Source organism: Schistocerca piceifrons, chromosome 3, assembly GCF_021461385.2.
Source record: "Schistocerca piceifrons isolate TAMUIC-IGC-003096 chromosome 3, iqSchPice1.1, whole genome shotgun sequence".
NCBI lineage: Eukaryota > Metazoa > Arthropoda > Insecta > Orthoptera > Acrididae > Schistocerca > Schistocerca piceifrons.
The window spans coordinates 31564937-31584418 of NC_060140.1; the positions used below are offsets into that span (position 1 = coordinate 31564937).

The 19482-nt window shown below is 46.9% G+C and overlaps 1 protein-coding gene and 1 non-coding gene across 2 annotated transcripts in view; both read right to left on the reverse strand.

Moving 5' to 3' along the window:
* The window catches only part of LOC124789485 (GTP-binding protein GEM-like), a 461064-nt gene that overhangs the window by 221740 nt on the left and 219842 nt on the right, over window positions 1-19482 (reverse strand). The gene's annotated exons all lie outside the window — the stretch shown is intronic.
* Trnas-cga lies at window positions 16238-16312 on the reverse strand. Its single transcript has one exon. It is a non-coding gene; the product is annotated as a tRNA-Ser (tRNA).

Consider the following 19482-nt stretch of genomic DNA (forward strand, 5'->3'; position numbering starts at 1 on the left):
GTCTACATTTTATATCCTCTCTACTTCGACCATCATCAGTTATTTTGCTACGCAAATAGCACAACTCCTTAAGTGTCTCATTTCCTAATCTAATATGTTCAGCATCACCCGACTTAATTCGACTATATTCTATTATCCTCGTTTTGCTTTTGTTGATGTTCATCTTATACCCTCCTTTCAAGACACTGTCCATTCCGTTCAACTGCTCTTCCTAGTCCTTTGCTGTCTCTGACAGAATTACAATGTCATCGGCAAACCTCAAAGTTTTTATTTCTTCTCCATGGATTTTAATACCTATTCCGAATTTTTCTTTTGTTTCCTTAACGGCTTGCTCAATATACAGATTCAATAACATCGGGGATAGGGTACAACCCTGTCTCACACCCTTCCCAACCACTGCTTGCACTCTTTCATGCCCCTCGACTCTTATAACTGCCATCTGGTTTCTGTACAAATAGCAAATAGTTTTTCGCTCCCTGTATTTTAGCCCTGCCACCTTTACAGTTAAGTTTGCTAAAAAATGAGGGTGATATCTGGCGTAGTTATGGAACCGTAGCGGCCCTAGAAACTCCCTGGCTATTAATAAATACGAAAAGAATGTGAGTCGTTAGCTGGAAAGTATTGCTGTCCTTTTGAAAAAAAAAAAATGTTTGTGGATTTCCCGACGACGACTATGTCGGGAGATTCACTATGGAGGTCCGAGCACGGAAGCGGGGTAGAAGGGAGACGAGTGACCAATAGGACAGTTTTGTGGATGTACGTGAGACAACCGATCCGAAGGGGGAAAAAATGCGAAAAGAGCGTGGGTGTAGGGCAGCACGTGTGGAGGGTTGGCAGTCGGCGTCAGACTGGTGTGGGTGGGGCTGCCGAGGGCGGGCGGCGAATGCAGCGTGGGGGCACCGGGGGGAGCGGAAGAACTGTGCCGCGCCCAACTCTCCGCCACCAGTTTACGGCTGGCAGGAAGGCAGGGACTGAAGGGACTGAAGTTTTCTTCTACTGTATCTCGGCTCGAGGAGGGGCTCGGAAATTATAATCGTGTCACTGGGACTTAAATAAGCCTTACACATCAGTATGAGTAAAGGTGAGAGGTGGCATGAGCCTCCTCTCATATTTCTATCGTACTCTGAGTAATTCGATTTTCCTCTCTAACTGCATGCGGTGAGAAGTTGCTACTCCTTCACACGCGGACTTCTCACACAGTGTCTCTCGTCACCCGGGGTGGTCTGGTGACAGGCGGGGACTGCTGATCTTGAAAGGGTTAAGCTGACGGGTGTGAGGGAGTCGAGTGGATGCTTTCCAGACGCCGACATTGTCATAAGAGCGGGGGCGACACGCACACAGGGGCCTGAAGGAGCGGCTGGGGCTAGAGATTCCGTTACTTCGCAGAAACTTAGTGAAAACAATTTCTGGCGGGCTACCAGCGAGGCGTGGGAATGACTTGTGTTCCCAGGCAGTCTTGGCGGGCAAATTTCCGCGTTTTCTGCAAAATCGTAACTGTGATTGGCTTGCTCAGGGGACAGCTCCGTGACGTAGCAAAATCGGCGCAGAAATTGGCGCCAAGTATCTCCATTGGTGGAATAGCAGTGCGTCGGCAATAGAGTAAAATTTCCCGCCGGTTTTCGAGTTGCTGATTGGAACGTTTAACAGCGGCCACTGTCGTGGGGCCGGGAGTGTTCGATGTTCGGCTTGTATGGATGCTCTTGAGTGAGTCGGCTCTCGCACGAGTAGGTTACAAGACTGAGCTCTCGTTGCTTTGGACAGCCTGCCTTCCGTTGGCTGTCTAATATACTTTTATTTAATTGTAACTGTTTGACGAAGTTGCTGAAGCTTCGACTTCAACGTAACTTTCCGAGTACAGTTGGCACTTGAGCGTACCGTCAGTGATTGTTGGCAAGCCTTCTTTGTCTCCCTGAGAGGTGCATTTGTATTGATAGGAAGTCTTTAGTCTGGAACAACCAGACCAGGATTATTTGTATCGGGCTATACTCGCGACAGTATCATGACCACGACTGGACGTCGAAGCAACAAGCCATCGCCTCCGGTGTGCCAGATCGTGTCCTTGCAGTTAAGAAGACAGCTTGGTAATGTACGTCCGCAGCACCGGCATATTAGGGAATATTGCTACGTGACAATCAGAGCTCAGCAAAGCGCGCCTGTTCCCGTCTTTTGTTCCGTGGTTCTGTCTTGGGTGTTCATTGTCTGAGTTCTCACTACTGTAGCAGCAACTAATGTTGGGTTGGCTGGGTGTTTCTCTTAAGATTTGAGTTTCAACGTCACAAGCTACTTTATGGACAACTTCACCTCACAGCATTTATTTAAGTATCTAATTTGACGTATTGTAAATGTTTCATGTGTTGTGTTTATTATTTTGAGTTTAGCCAGTCAAATTGCTATTTTGGAGAGAACTTTCATCCTGTAGATGGGTAGAGCAACCCTTTCATTTCTCACCACGTTAATGAAACTTTCCTTTATCAAACTAATTTCTATCAAATTGAATTATTGCAGGAGCCAAACTCTTTTCAACTGCACTGGCAGGGTCGATTAGAGTGTTTGCGTTTCTTCTTAATCCATGTGGAACGGCAAAAGTCGGAGTCAGAAAAGGGGGGGGGGGGGGCTTTAAGCATCATTTCTATACGAAGATTTCCAAGAAGAATTTAGTGTTAAATGCACTGCTAGCCCCGGCACCTTGCAAAGGCATGAATCGACAATTACTGGATATAACGGAAGAGCTCGATTTTTAATTTCTACTGACATTTTGTTCTCAGCAGTCAGTCTTTCCTGTTTTTGTGTGTTTTCAGGCAGCGGTATTTTGTGTTGCCACTGTGTTCCGGTATGTGCCCTAATCTTACGTGTACAATAGATACCAGCGAACGCAAGAGGTCAGGCGTACCTGTGTCTGTCGGTTTAGTTATATTTATCGCTGTCGGTCTTCTGGCACCGATACCCCTCGTTGTGACATCGGACTCTGACTGTTGCAACCAGCCGAGGGGTACGTGGGGTCAGCCAGCCACGGGCGCACGCCGCCGCCGCAGCCGACTAGGCACAGCCGTGGCACACAGCACCCACCGCCCGGCGCCGGCGCTGCAGTCCCACAGCCAGCCGCGTGCCGGCTGTCACCTCAGCTGACACACCCGGCCGCCGTCAGCGTAAATAATCGCGGCTCAGCTGGCAGCGGCGCCCCACACACTCGACCGCTGCAGCCTCCTTGGCAGTCAGCAGTCGAATATAAAGGAACGCGATTGTCTGCTTGGGCATTCTTGACTCCACACTCGCCACGGTACTCGACATAACATTCCACGTCTCCCCGCTCACGTTACTGTGTAGTCAGAAGTGCCCATTTCTTTAAAAAAAATTATCGTTGCTTACAATTTCCATGCTACCTGGAATCCAATGCGCGTCACATTTTACAAGAAAGTTTTATACAACTGTTACAAACACCCACTCGAAGTTTCGTAATTTAAGTGTTACTAACAATTAGTGAAATTAATTGTAAGGGAAACAGAAACTTAAAAAAAAAAATGACGAATGAAAAGGAAAAATTTTCATAACTGGTGTGCTCTTTTAAGTTCTCGCATCCTAATGAATAATCCATTAAATTTCGGGCATCCAGTCGCGCAAATACTACTTCTTCCACCGATATTTCGGCCGCGCAATGAATTTTATGAGTAGAGCGATGGAACTGCTACGGGAAGCCTCCACCCCCCCCCCCCCCCCCCCCCCCCAGCTCCCCTCCTCCGGTGGCTAATTTATTTGGAGAAGGCTTGGAAAACTAGGCTCTGCTCTGCACTCGGCACGTTTCAAAAAACAGTCGTCTGGAGGCATATCGACGACACATTTGTGGTAAGCCCTCACGGGAAGGATGAATTACATCGATTTCTTGAGCATTTGAATTGGTTCAAATGGTTCAAATGGCTCTGAGCACTATGGGACTCAACTGCTGAGGTCATTAGTCCCCTAGAACTTAGAACTAGTTAAACCTAACTAACCTAAGGACATCACACACATCCATGCCCGAGGCAGGATTCGAACCTGCGACCGTAGCGGTCTCGCGGTTCCAGACTGCAGCGCCAGAACCGCGCGGCCACTTCGGCCGGCAGCATTTGAATTCTATCTATTATTATGGAAGTAGGAAAAGATGGCTGCCTTCCTTTTTTTGGTGTTTTCATTCCTCTTAAACTTGGTGGCACATTAGGACATGCTGTATATCGTAAACCAACACACAAGAACAGACATTTACACGCCAGTAGCTGCCATACAAACCGTAGATGTTGGCTCTGAGCACTATGGGACTTAACTTCTGAGGTCATCAGTCCCCTAGAACTTAGAACTACTTAAACGTAACTAACCTAAGGACATCACACACACCCATGCCCGAGGCAGGATTCGAACCTGCGACCGTAGCGGTCGCACGGTTCCATACTGCAGCGCCTAGAACCGCTCGGCCACCCCCGGCCGGCAAACCGTAGGTGTCCTTAAAACCTTAGTGCACAGGGCACTTTGTATGTCTGATAGTAATAATTTGCAAGAAGAGCTCACAACCCTCAAGAGCATTTTTAAAGTGAACGGATATTCCCAGCAACAAATTCGCAGAGCATTCAGTTTGAGTTCTACAATGCAAGCACGTGATCTGAAACAAGAAAGTAAGGCCTTCAGATCACGAGCGTTTTTGCCTTATGTGAGTACTTTCTCCTCGAACATAGGCCGTACTCTCGAGAAACACCATTTTCAGCTGATTCCGGTCTCCTACGAAGATCGCAGCCTTACTCGGTTCTGTGAAGGATGATTTATTGCTTCGTAAAGTGGGTACGTAACACATACCTTTCGGAAATTGCGATAAGTCGTATATAAGTACGGCAATACGCACAGTTCATGGTAGGTTCGTGGAACACCGAAGCTACACATGCTTACTATCGTTAGTCAAGTCAGCTGTGACAGAACATTGTACAGGTTCTATTTTCAAGGAACCCCTAGAAGTTAGATTAACCGATAACTTAATAAATAGAGATAGTGGTTTTAACTTGGATAAGGCATGCTATACGGCTCTTGCCGTATTTAAATTGTAGAGAAGACGTCAATGTGGTACCACAGACGAACATTACATCGATTAGCCAATTGAACGTCAGAACGCTTTCAACACAGGTGGCGGGTGTGTGCGTGTACCTCTTTGCCGCCGACCAGCATGCACAGTTCCGCCGCGGTGTACGGTGTACGGTGCGGCAGCGCTTGGTACTTTAACGTCAGTGAGGATAGCCGGACGGTCAGTTGAAGTAGTATTTGCGCGGCCGCAAGCCCGAAATGTAAAGGATATTCAAAACTACTTGTTCAGCATCTACACTACCATCGCAGCAGGTGAATTACGGGCATATCCTATTCTTGACCACTTAAGAAACATCGGGATTACGGAGACATATTCTTCCGGAAGCCCTGGTTGCGAAACTCTACATCGTTGACTCTGCTACCTTTACTTATTTCTACGCGAATGAGTCCCCGGCTACCAGGGACAGTAGGCTACATTTTTAGAACGAGAATAGCAGTAATTCCATACCATCCCAAAATAACTGCAAACATACCGTGCGTCAGAGCCGAGGCGAAGCCGCAGGTCAGCCAGCGCCATCAAAAAAATGGTTCAAATGGCTCTGAGCACTATGGGACTTAACATCTGTGGTCATCAGTCCCCTAGAACTTAGAAGTACTTAAACCTAACTAACCTAAGGACATCACACACATCCATGCCCGAGGCAGGATTCGAACCTGCGACCGGAGCAGTCGCGCGGTTCCGGGGTGCGCGCCTAGAACCGCGAGACCACCGCGGCCGGCGCCAGCGCCATCGTCCGCAGTGCCAGTGGGGTCAAACAGTGTAGACTAGCGGACTCTGTAGTGGGACGCGAAATTGAAGCGTCACCCATCCACCAGTGTCAGCCCAGTTTGCAGGTGAATATAAGTTTAATTTAGCGTTTTGTTTATGTATTTTGTAATATTTGTAATGTTTGTGAATTATCTAAAGTTCTGTATTTATTTTTATGTTTCATGTACGGAGAGGTCGGCGCAACGAACGGAGACAGCATCTTCACTGCCGGGACCAGAGAGAGAAATTCCTGGCCACTATACGTCGCGGGCCGACAGCCAAAGAGCAACAGAAGATCCTGAAACCGAGTTGTTGCGTCGTGCTTGTAAAAACTGAAAAAATAAGAATTTGTAATGTTTCTACAACAACGACGTCATAGAAAGTTTAATCATGTTGTAAATGTTCAGTCCTATCTTGTCAAGGCTCATGTTCACGTCTATATGTAGTATATATGAAGATAATAAACTAGTGTGTACTACAAAAGTTTAAATACGTGTTCCGAGAACTTATTCATGAAGAAATATATTAAGGAAGAACTATTACTGATTTATTTGACAAGACCATTAAGTTTTGACAACGTTCATCGCGAGTTTGAGTCTTAAAAGTTTATTCAATGTGGTTTTAATATTTATTAAAGCAGATAACTTGCATTAATATAATTTCTGAGAAGAAACAAACTACATCTAAATTGAAAAAAGTTTTGCGCAAACCAATTAGACTGAGTGACGTAATTCTGCGCATACAACTCAAATGATGTTTTAATTACAGTTTCGTTCAAGGACCATTCAGAGACAACTTTAAACAGAATTTAAATAATTTTGAAGTGTTTTGTAACTGACGTAGGTGAGGAAGTCTGCACATGGTCATATGTCAAAAGAAAATCTTTTATACAAAACTTACGTCGTTACACTACAACGCACCACAGCACACAGCCTACTTTTGCTGGGAGACCAAATCTCTAAGTTACCACACATTCTGCCGGTTCTGCCATAGCTCCCAAGTCGTTGGTCAGATATCCACTGCTTCTGGCCGTGCTTTGTCTAGAAATTAATTCCATCTTTCTCGGTGATATTCATTCACTCAGCCAAAGTATTCTCTTCAGCATGATCACTTACTATTGGGTTTCCAAATATTTTCTGAGTTCCCTCCGAGGTACTTTATCTGTCACCTCGTTTTCAAGATGCCATTTCTGTTTGTCTTTAACAATGTCACTTCGTGTACCAATGCTGGGTATATTAGTCCTGGATTTTAATTCTTCTCTGGCTGCTCTTCCTGACCCGTCATTTCTCTAGCTTTGGGGGGATTCTCTTTGTGAAGCATGTAAGGAGATTCTCTATAGCTGATAGTAACAAACGTGAAGGCAGTCGTGTAACATGAGAATGGTGCCTCCCGTAGGCCCCCCTGAGCCTGAGCAGGACACTCCTCTGTTTACTGCTTAATTCTTGTCTGGCTGTTGTTCCTGACCCGTCATTTCTCTCTGACCCGTATCGATGGTATCGCAGTTGTGTGGCCAGACGCAGGTGGCAAATCTTACGATTGGAGAAGGATTGCACGATAGTAGAGTCTACATTGTCGCAAAGGGATCTTAAAGATTATGGTGCGCTGTATTGCCAACTTCTGAATAGCTTTGGTAGTGTCTGAGATGCACATGTGTGTGAAAGCTACACTTCTCGTCCAAGTGACGGCCCAAATACTTACATATCTAGCTGCTTTGTGCCGTGTTCCCCCTCCCGAATTCCCAGAGTAGGCTTCCGCAGAAGTGACCATCCTGTAACAATGAGCCTCACGCGGCTGTGAGGTTCTGCAGATCGACTAACCTCTAAACGTATACCGGGGCATTTAGGAATGAGGAGCCAGAAAAATACCCTCGTCTCACGGGGTGAGCCTTTTACCGCGAGTCTGGCGACACAATTACTTTCAGTTATCCGGCCGGAGTGACCGAACGGTTCTAGGCGCTAGAGTCTGGAACCGCACGACCGCTACGATCGCAGGTTCGAATCCTGTCTCGGGCACGGATGTGTGTGATGTCCTTAGGTTAGTTAGGTTTAAGTAGTTCTAATGTCTAGGGGACTGATGACCTCAGCAGTTAAGTCCCGTAGTGCTCAGAGCCATTTAAAATCCATTTAATTACAGTTAGCGGTATTTCGCGGAGGCGTCAGAAACAGGGGAAAGCGAGCATGTCTATTGAGGTGGCTAAATAAAGGATCGGCAAGTCGCAACAGTTACGCAAACTGCCACCCCCTTTGGGGATGCACTGGCAGCGGGACTTGGGGTGAGGTCGCGTCAGCTGCGGCTCCAGTAGGTCACGGGTTCGAGCCCGCGCGGTGGCGCCAGCGAAGCAGTGCGCAGTCCCGGCAGGGCCCCTCCCCCTCCCCCTCCCCGCCGCTCCCTTCCGCCTCCCACGCGATGTTTACGGTACACCGCAGGCCAGCAATTAGCGGCGCAAACAGGCGGCACGCCACGGCGCCTCATTAGCTGCTGCTGCTAGGGGTGGGGGTGGGGGTGGGGGTGGGGGGTCTCTCTACCTCCATTCGCCCAACACGGTCACTGTAGCGGCCAGAGCCTCTGCGGCCCCTCTCTGCAGAAATCAGCAGCGCGCGCGGCACAGCCTGACAACAAGCAGCTGTTAGACCACTTGTTTCCTGGGTGTAAACACAGACACCTCGAAAAAAAAAACATCTCACTTATTCGATTTTTTTATCACCTGCTTCTGCAGCTTAACGCGACAGCTCACAGTTGAGGGGACGGGGTAAGCCAGAGCCGCATCGATTACTGACCGTTCGTCCCACCACAGACGTCAGCGAGAGTGTGGCTTTTAGTTATGACCGTGGGAAAACCTCATTCGCACATGAAACGTAGCGGGAACGTCGGGAACTGAAAGTGTTAGACGGGAATAAGTCTTGAAGATATGCTGCATTCAGTGCTGTAGCAAATATTTCTGTAGGTTATTTACCTTTTTCACAATAAATGTTACTTTTGTATAACAAATTTGCAAGATTTATAGCCTGATCTGCAGATAAAACCAAAAAGAGTATGAGAATCGGTTTTCCTCGGTTGATTAGGCGAACGCTGGCCTCTTTCCCAATATCCACCTCACAAAATACGATTTACAAACTATTATTGTAAGCTTTCGAAATGTGGTGCTACAGAAGAATGCTGAAGATTAGATGGGTAGATCATATAACTAATGAGGAGGTATTGAATAGGATTGGGGAGAAGAGAAGTTTGTGGCACAACTTGACTAGAAGAAGGGATCGGTTGGTAGGACATATTCTGAGGCATCAAGGGATCACCAATTTAGTATTGGGAGGGCAGCGTGGAGGGTAAAAATCGTAGAGGGAGACCAAGAGATGAATACACTAAGCAGATTCAGAAGGATGTAGGTTGCAGTAGGTACTGGGAGATGAAGAACATTGCACAGTATAGAGTAGCATGGAGAGCTGCATCAAACCAGTCTCAGGACTGAAGATCAGAACAACAACAACAACAACATTGTAAGCTCAGTGGACAAAAAGAAAAATAGTCACCCCAGTGCACACGCACTGATGAATCGTTAGGCCTTGACAGATGGCGCAGCACACGAGTCAAGTGCTGAACCGCACGAGCAGTGCCTCTATGTGAGCGTAAGGCAGTAGCGATCAGAGAGACCGAGCCTTGTACGGCTCGCGTTGGTGCCGCTGGTAGGTTGGCATCGTGTAATAGGGATAGTGGCGTCTCGTTTTCTTCCTCTGTTTACTGGCGCCACTACGTTTGCTAGTGTTGTCTATCTGAGAGTGGCAGCAGCAGCGTTTATCGATATCCAGTACCTGTACTATCTTTGGAAGGACGTGAAGTGTTTTCCGGGTCGGGTTGTGTCGGGAGTTTGGTTGGGACGGAGCAGCAGAGAGATCCGGCAGCACGGGGACAGGCCGGGACCACTAGCGGCACGCAGGCAGTGCCGTTTAATAATGTTCAAATGTGTGTGACAACTTATGGGACTTAACTGTTAAGGTCATCGGTCCCTAAGCTTACACACTACTTAACCTAAATTATCCTAAGGACAAACACACACACACACACACACACACACACACACACACACATATGCCCAAGTACTCGAACCCCCGCCGGGACCTGCCGCACAGCATTGCCATTTAAACTGTCCCTACTTTGAGTTGCCATCCTGTTAGGTGAGCGTAACTCTTGGCTGCTTGTCGCACCGCTTACGCAGCTGTAGGGACTTTTCTCATGTCGATCTGTGGATCACTCTCTTTTTTTAATTTGGTCTGACTCTGTCAACTGTTTAAAAACAAAATTTTGTTTAAATTATTCCTATAGCTTCTGGCATTCAGCCGACAAATAATTTGAATTCGTTCGTAATAAGGCCTCAGCCGTCAGTGTAGTTTGTGTCACAGTTAATTTTAATGATTGTTTTAAAAATTATTTTGGTATTTTTAACGTGTAATAGTCTTCCTCATTTGTAATTCAGGCCTTCAGCCGTTAACTGTTCTGAAGTATTGCTTGAGGCCCTAAGCCGACAATTGTTCTTAAGTAGTACCTGTGGCTTTCAGCAGACAAATAATTTTGAATTCTTTCTTAATAAGGCCTTCACCCGTGAGTGTAGCATGTGTTACAGTCAATTTATTTAGCTGATTCTTTTTAAAAAATTATTTCCTCAAATAAAGTGTATGTGTTTGCTGTGCAACCAACGGTAACTGATTAGGCCCCGTCCACACCTTTTCCTGCTTTCCCTAAGACCCACGTTTCAGAGACATTTACACTTCATGCAGTCACTGTACGCGAACAATAGTAAATGTAAGAGGGGGACAGAGTGATAAAAATGCACAGTTCTCCTCGGTCGTGCCCATGACCGTACGGTGTGTGAGGCAGCTCGATTTGTTGGTGTTTCGCGGCGGAATGTTCAGCGTGCGTACAGGCAGTGCTGTAACACAGGTCGCCGTGAAACACGTCGTCAGAATTGTGGCCGGAAAAAGATGATGACTGAGAGGGACCGCAGTTGCATCTCACCGCTTGTGAATCAAAATCGCCTCGCAATGGAAACTCTATGTAATGATAACTTGGAGTCGGTCACGTTTCAAGAAGACACTGCTCGTGCAGACACACGAGGACAGCAGCAAAGTTCAACGGGCTAAAAGAGAATGTGAATGGTTTTCCGTAAACCCGCCCACCGTAATTCCTCTCGATTAACCTGCAAAATCACCTGACTTGAACCTCATGCAAACGGGACACGTTGGGACAGTGTGATCAAATCCTCTGGGATAGGCTCAACCTGGATGCGACGTATCTGCACAACCTTATGGACTCACTTCCTAACCGAATCCAGGCGGTTATCGAGTCCAGGGAGAAATTACAAGGTATTAAATGGCAGCTGTAATGATTTCTCTAGGGGTGACTGCCGCCCCCCCCCCCCCCCCGACACACACACTGCCTTCCATCACCAAAGTGACAGTTTCTTGAGGTCTCAAGATGCGTCCTTTCGACCGACCCCTTCTGCTATTATATCTGTGTCAAATTTCTTCTTTCCCCAATTCGAGTCAGTATTTCGTCATCTGTTATTCGATATACACATGTAATCTTAAGCATTATTCTACGGTCCCACATTTAAATGGTTCAAATGGCTCTGAGGACTACGGGACTTTAATTCTGAGGTCATCAGTCCCCTAGAACTTAGAACTACTTAAACTTAACTAACCTAATGACATCACACACATCCATGCCCGAGGCAGGGTTCGAACCTGCGACCGTAGCGGTCGCGCGGTTCCAGACTGACGCGCCTAGAACCGCTCGGCCACTCCGGCCGGCGACTGTACTTTGCATCTTACCATTTACTGTAAGCTCTACTCGTAGATATGTCATTAACTGACATGTACGAGGGTAATCCCAAAAGTAAGGTCCCCTATTTTTTTATAAGTACATAGACCAGTTTATTTCTGCAATGGTTTTTATCAGTTTACAGCTTGAACATTTAGCTATTTTTCTACATAATCACCATTTCTGTCGATGCATTTTTGTAGACTCTGTGGCAGTTTTTGTACGCCCATGTCATACCAGCTCGCCGCCATGCTGTTCAGAAAGTTATGAACCTCTTCTTTCACCTCTTCGTCGGAGCTGAATCACTTTCCGGCCAAATGTTCTTTTAACCTAGGGAACAGGTGATAGTCACTGGGCGCCAAGTCAGGACTATAGGGTGGGTGGATGATTGTGTTCCACTGAAACTGTTGCAGGAGAGAAACTGTTTACAGAGCGATGCGTGGGCGAGCGTTGTCATGAAGAATGTGTACGCTCTAGCTCAACATTCCTCTTCTCCGATACTGAATTGCCCGTTTGAGTTTTTCCAGAGTCTCACAGTACCTGTCAGCGTTAATTGTGGTCCCAGCGATTCAGCTCCGACGACGAGGTGAAAGAAGAGGTTCATAACTTTCTGAACAGCATGGCGGCGAGCTCGTTTGACATTGACATACAAAAACAGCCACAGCGTCTACAAAAATGCATCGACAGAAATGGCGATTATGTCGACAAATAGCTTAAAGTTCAAGCTGTTAACTGATGTAAACCATTGTAGAAATAAACAGGTCTATGTTCTTACTTTTGGGATTACCCTCGTAATCATAACCAATTGTACCAAGAACATCGCATCTTTGATGCATCCTCAATGTGCTGTTTTCTTGAAGCGGCGTACTTTCGTAATACGCAAGTTACTATAATGCTTTAACCATAACGTTTCTCATCATTTGTTACAAGACACCCTCAATTTGATGGTTCTTAGAAATGGCATATATGCTTATGGCCTTCAACTGAAAGCCGATATGGCGTCTCGCGATTCCGTACTGCAGAGGGATGGCGCGCAATGTGCCTGTGACGTAGGTAGCATTCTTCCAGCTCACTGGTCTACGTTCAGGAAATCTGGAATGCTGGATATTGCTCTGCCAGTACGGAGAGAATACGCAACGCGCTTTTTGCACACGCTCAGCACCCAGCGTTCGAATGCACGGTCCGTGTGTCGACGGCTTAAGTTAAGGCCTACAAAATGATTATTTCCACGCTATTACGAACTGCCGATGAGTCACATGAATTTGTGATATTACACTTAATTTATAAGGAAACAAAGATGTGACTTAAAATAAAGAAAACCTTTCTTTCAAGTTTTCTGTGTCGTCGAGATAAGAGTGAGACGTAAATTACTCAATATTACCTCCTGCCATGTACAGCAATAAGTTTCGGCCAGTTTAATTTTAAGGCAACGCCTTGCAGTAACTATTGTTGGCCACGAAGTGGAGGTGACAGACCTCGGCTGCCATCGGCAACGGACTCTTAAAATGTTCTCAGATTGCCAGTCAGCTTAACACGTTCCCTATCCTGCACGTGCAACAACAATTAATTTCGATTCAAGTGCGATAACCAGCAAAAGGGGTCTAAATTCGTCCGCAGTAAAAGCGCAATGTTCAGTTTACGTCTTGAAATTATTACCTGAATGCGTAATGTCGATTTACTTTCGTCACTGACCGCTGTCTGCAAAATTTGTAATTGTCACAGATGTTCTGTACAGTTCTAAGAGGAATTAATTGGCAGTTTCAGTTTTGTAGCAGGTCTCACTTCAATTAAACTGTCCATCTTCAGAATTATTAGACAGCACTAAGTTTCACTTCAACACAGTGCAACCTAGCAATCATAAAAGCGCTAATGCACGACAGGATTCTTCATATATTCTGAAAACATCAAATACAACTAGCAGGCCGTTAAAATCCCTAACTACGATGGTCGTTCATTAAGTAATGCCCTACACTTTTTTTTTCCTCAGAACATATTTATTGTTAAGAGTCAGAATTTGGTGACAACATACATCAACATGTCTTGTCCATGACCAATTTTTCTACCTAGTGTCCATCATGTTTTATGGACGTACGCCAACATAGTGGAAGAGCATGTATTCTCTGTTGATAAAAGCACTTGTCTGTACGCGTAGCCATGTTTTGACCGCCTAACAGACAGTATCGTCATCTTCAAATTGTGTTCCCCGTAGAGAATCTTTAAGAGCCAGTCGGCGCGAATAATGGAATCCGCATGATTCAGCATGTCTGGAGCAGTGGCTGTGACAGGACGCCCCGAGCGTGGCTGATGATGGAGCTCTGTTTCTGCATTTCCTGAGGCTGTAACTTCCTGTACCCAACGCCCAGCTGTACTCCCATCAACTGCAGCATCGCCATACATTCCAAAGGTTTATGGATGTTCACCGCGGTTTCATTTTCTGCACACAAGAATCCAATAACAGCACTCTGCTTGTAACGCGAGTCGTATGTAGGGCGCTATTTTGACGCTGGGCCGGCCGCGGCGACCGAGAGGTTCTACGCGCTTCAGTCTCGAACCGCGCGAGTGCTACGGTCGCAGGTTCGAATCCTGCCAAGGGGATGGATGTGTGTGATGTCCTTAGGTTACTTAGCTTTAAGGAGTTCTAAGTTCTAGGGGACTAAAGACCTCAGATCTTAAGTCCCATAGTTCTCAGAACCATTTGAATTTGACGCTGTACTACAGCTCTGCCATCTGCTAGAACGCTTCTAAACTTCACCGGTGCACAGAACAAACATGAGACGTGAAGCACGAACAAGGACGTCTGTCTGTGTATATGAATTGCCGAGGGTTAAGGTACTGGGCACATGGTCACAACAGCTAAGGAGCGCTCATGCCGTCAGGTCGCTGCTCGCTGGCGCGGCACGGTGACGACGGATCGAGACCACTGCGTCTCACGGGCTCGACTTCGAGAAGGAGAGGCACCAGAGGACATTTTAATTTGCACTGTCTATAATTTTACAAATAAATTCATAAAACTTTGTCAACACGACCAGGAAGGATTCAGGATTCACACTCATAGCAGTGGAAGTTCAAAAATACGAAAAATAATATTTTTTTAAATATGAAATCTTAAGATTTTTTTTTTCACTTACTGTTGGCTGTATTTGTTGCTGTAGGTTCAGTCAATGGCTCTGAGCACTATGGAACTTAACTTCTGAGGTCATCAGTCCCCTAGAACTTAGAACTACGTAAACCTAACTAACCTAAGGACATCACACACACATCCATGCCCAAGGCAGGATTCGAACCTTAGACCGTAGCAGTCGCGCGGTTCCAGACTGGCTCTTGCTGTAGGTACACTTTTCTTCATAAGTAAGAGAGATTCTTCGATGAATTTTGCACAGCTTACAAACCATTCTTACAGGTGTATGAAACTCTAGAATTTATTTAATCTATGGAAAAATGAATGGGCTGTTACGTTTTAAACTTGGTGTTTAGAGAAAACTCGAATTTTATAGGTAATTATCTCAATTTTTACCACAGTTTTTAACAGGTTTGGGAAATTCTAGAGTTTCATACACCCGTAAGTATGGTTTGTATGCTGCGCAAAATTCATCGAAGAATCTCACTTACTTATGAAGAAAAATGTACCTACAGCAACAAATGCAGCCAATACCAAGTAAAAAAAGATGAAATTTCACATGTAAAAAAAAATTTGTTTTGTTATGGTTTTAACTTTCTCTGATATAAGTGTGAATCCTGAATCCTTCCTGGTCATTCTAACAAAGTTTTATAATTTTATTTGAAAAAGTATAGACAGTGTAAATTAAAATGTTCTGTGGTGCCTCTCCTGCTCAAAGTCGGCCCGTTTCACGTCCTACCCCCTTTAACCCGCACCATCGCCGCTCGCCGCAATCTTCGCCAGGCGTCGGTATCGAGCTGGTTTGTGCTTCGCGCTGCGGTCCCCGCCCTATGCCCCGGAACTGGAGCCGCGACTGGCTGCTTCAGGGTCACTCCAGCGGTGTGGCTTTTGACTCGGCTCGCACTCCGCTAGATGTGCGAACAGCTGCGGCGTAATTTACTCCCGGCGGGCAGAGAGGATCGGGAAAGCTCGCTGGTCGTAACTGCCAACTAGCTCCTCGGTATCCCTGCGTTCCTGTCACTTACGACGAGGCACGCTATGCAACCGGAAAAGATGTGGTAAGTTCCGTCAGGCCTCGCCAGTGAGACAGATACGTCGATGTAGGAACGGCCATTAGTGGTGGCGATAGAAAATAGTGCCTACCCTGGGAGCCGTGTTTCTTGGGTGGGACGGAGTTTTTAAACGTAACCCAGTAGGGTCGTTCAGCCTCCTGGACAAGGCAACACGGAGCGTTCGTGTCCGTGCAGAATCGCTAGCTGCCGTCTGCACCGCGAGAGGAGATGCTACGATCCACAGGCTGCCTGACGCACCATCGTGCTGCACTATCGCTCTTTATTGCAAGCTTCTCTCTGACCCGCTCGTCTCGAAGCTATTCAGGCTTCATTAACTACATCTCTGGGTTTTTTATTTTTATTCCTGCCCGATACCATACTGGTGTAAAACTTCCTGGCAGATTAAAACTGTGTGCCGGACCGAGACTCGAACTCGGGACCTTTGCCTTTCGCGGGCAAATGCTCTACCAACTGAGCCACCCAAACACGACTCACGCGAAATGCAAAGGTCCCGAGTTCGAGTCTCGGTCCGGCACACAGTTTTAATCTGTTAGGAAGTTTCATATCAGCGCACAGTCCGCTGCAGAATGAAAATCTCATTCTGGATACTAGTGTAGTTTTTCCTCCCCATTTCAGTGCGTAGTATTTTTTGTCTGCAGCTTTGTAAACCTTGCAAGCAGAGATTTTTTGCAATTAAGGGTTCTTCCAACTGTTGCGACTGTGCTACTGCCCTTCCTGTTCACTTACAGTACATCTCCACGATTAGCTTCGCATTATCGGTGTTCGTGGTGACAGCTCGATTCACACCAGCGAGTGAGATAGAGTGAGATGCTTTCGTGACATCACGTTCGTTGGGTGCCATGTGTCAAAGGATGCAGTAGGCAGACGAGGTGTAACACGCAGCTAATTACTTCACGTACGAGCACAACGCGAGACGTCCTCAAGTGCTGCACGGAGTGAGCCCTTCGCGAGTCACAGCACCGGCACCGGGGGCGCGACTAAACGCGGCCGGTATCGACTGAACTGCAGTCCCGCTGCACGAGGGATGGGCGGCCGGCCAGCGGCGGTTAATGAGCCGCGAACGGGAAGCGCCGGCGAGCAGAGTGCCAGCGGCGCGGCCGCGCCGGGTCCGCCACACAGCTGCGCGCGCTACCCTGTCCCGACACTCTGCGCAGCACACTTAAAGGGTCACTTCTTCCAAACCCCCGTAATTGTCTCCCGTTCCAGCGCAAAAGGTTCAACTTTGGCTCGAAGGTGCCCATACTCTTCCTCTGTAACGGTGCGAACACGGCCACGTACTTTGTACTCTTACACCTCGCCTCACCCTGCCAGAAGAAAGCCTGTATTAGTATAGGTCCATGTGTAGTGTAAGGTGCGTTAATGATGCTACATCGGCACCCAGTTTTACGAGTTCCGCCAAACCAAATTGCAGGTCAGCAATTGGAAGCAGTTAATTCCATAAATTATCTGGGAGTACGCATTAGGAATGATTTAAAATGGAATGATCATATAAAGTTGATCGTTGGTAAAGCAGATGCCAGACAGATTTATTGGAAGAATGCTAAGGAAATGAAATCCGAAAACAAAGGAAGTAGCTTACAGTATGCTTGTTCACCCACTGCTTGATTACTGCTCAGCAGTGTGCGATCCGTACCACATAGGGTTGATAGAAGAGAGAGGGTTGATAGAAGAGATAGAGAAGATGCAACGGAGAGCAACGCGCTTCGTTACAGGATCATTTAGTAATCGTGAAAGATAGATAAACTCCAGTGGAAGACTCTGCAGGAGAGACGCTCAGTAGCTCGGTACGGGCTTTTGTTGAAGTTTCGAGAACATACCTTCACCGAGGAGTCAAGCAGTATATTGCTCCCTCCTACGTATATCTCACGAAGAGACCATGAGGATAAAATCAGAGTGATTAGAGCCCACACAGAAGCATACCCAGAATCTTTCTTTCCACGAACAAGACGAGACTGGAATAGAAGGGAAAACCGATAGAGGTACTCAGGGTACCCTCCGCCATACACCGTCAGGTGGCTTGCGGAGTATGGATGTAGATGTAGAAACGATATCGTGAAAGTGTCACACCACCTCTTACCGACATTTCACCCCTTCACTTGACGCCTGTGCGATGGAGTTCAGACCCGCGACGACCGGTGCTCAAATCACGCTTTCTTTCGCGGCCGAAAAACCGCAGTTTTCAGTACGATGAGCGACATGAGACACTCCTGAAACGTTCGACACTGCTGACACTCCTCGGACGATTCAACCCCTTCCTCTGGACATCGTGGCTACAGCCTCACTGAAACGCAATCTGACTCGTTTGGAGTGTAGCGCGAGTCCAATTTGGTCTGGTATGAACGGGTGCAGCGCTACTGACTATTCAGAACCACTCGACGAAATCTGAACGTGAGTAGTTATGCATTTTCAGCCATTCTGCTCCAATCTCTTCTATGGCGTGATCACAGGGGAGGTGAGAGACAGGGGATGTGTCATTGGCATGTGTGACACACAAAATGGCGGAGGGACCCTTCTAAGATTCCCCCCTTCCCCCCTCCCGAGTTCGGCACACCCTTGGTGCACCTCTGTCGAATAGATTAGAAATGTGCGTGTACAGAGAATTCGACGCCCACTCAGCTGAGTGGTGCTCCGCTGCTGCTCTGCCCCTTCGACACGTGTCAGGCTCTGCTTGCCTCCAGCACGTGGCGACACCCCGCTGTCTGAAGCGTCGCCCAGCCAGAGTGTGGCGTCGCACGGCGCCACGCTTTTGCATCGACACGGAGGGAAGCTGTAGGCATTCTTGAGCCAAATTTCAAATTTGTGTGTGGGAATGGAGGACAATTACGAGCTTTCAAAAAAGTGATCTTGTAATGCTATTGCACACCCATTTTTCTGTCTGTTGCCTATCCTTCGTTAAAGTTCAGTGAGAGGCAGCTGCTTCGCGCTTGGGCGACACGTAAATAGCCACACACTGTTCTACTCTTATCGCACTGCGACGCCGCCTCGACCAGTACGGCAATTCGGACGACACATCTAATCATAATCAACTACGCCATCTACTTTTTGTCGGAGGAGGCAAACGAAAAAACGAACGTGTCGTTTAAAACTGTGCTTCAGAGGATTGCAGGATCCGATAGCTACTTAATCAATCAAAAAAAAAAAAAAAAAAAAAAAAAAAGAATCGAAAAGGAGGGGGATTCACTACTTCGCAACCATCCACAAGCAGGAAACGAAAGCTTCATTTTTACATACACTACTGGCCATTAAAATTGCTACACCACGAAGATGACGTGCTACACACGCGAAATTTAACGGACAGCAAGAGGATGCTGTGATATGCAAATGATTACCTTTTCAGAGCATTCACACGAGGTTGGCGCCGGTGACGACACCTACAACGTGCTTACATCAGGAAAGTCTCCAGCCGATTTCTCATACACAAACAGCAATTGACCGGCGTTCCCTGGTGAAAATCTTGTGACGCCTCGTGTAAGGAGGAGAAATGCATACCATCACGTTTCCGACCTAAAGGTCGGATTGTAGCCTATCGCGATTGCGGTTTATCGTATCGCGACATTGCTGCTCGCGTTGGTCGAGATTCAATGATTGTTAGCAGAATATGGAATCGGTGGGTTCAGGAGGGTAATACGGAACGC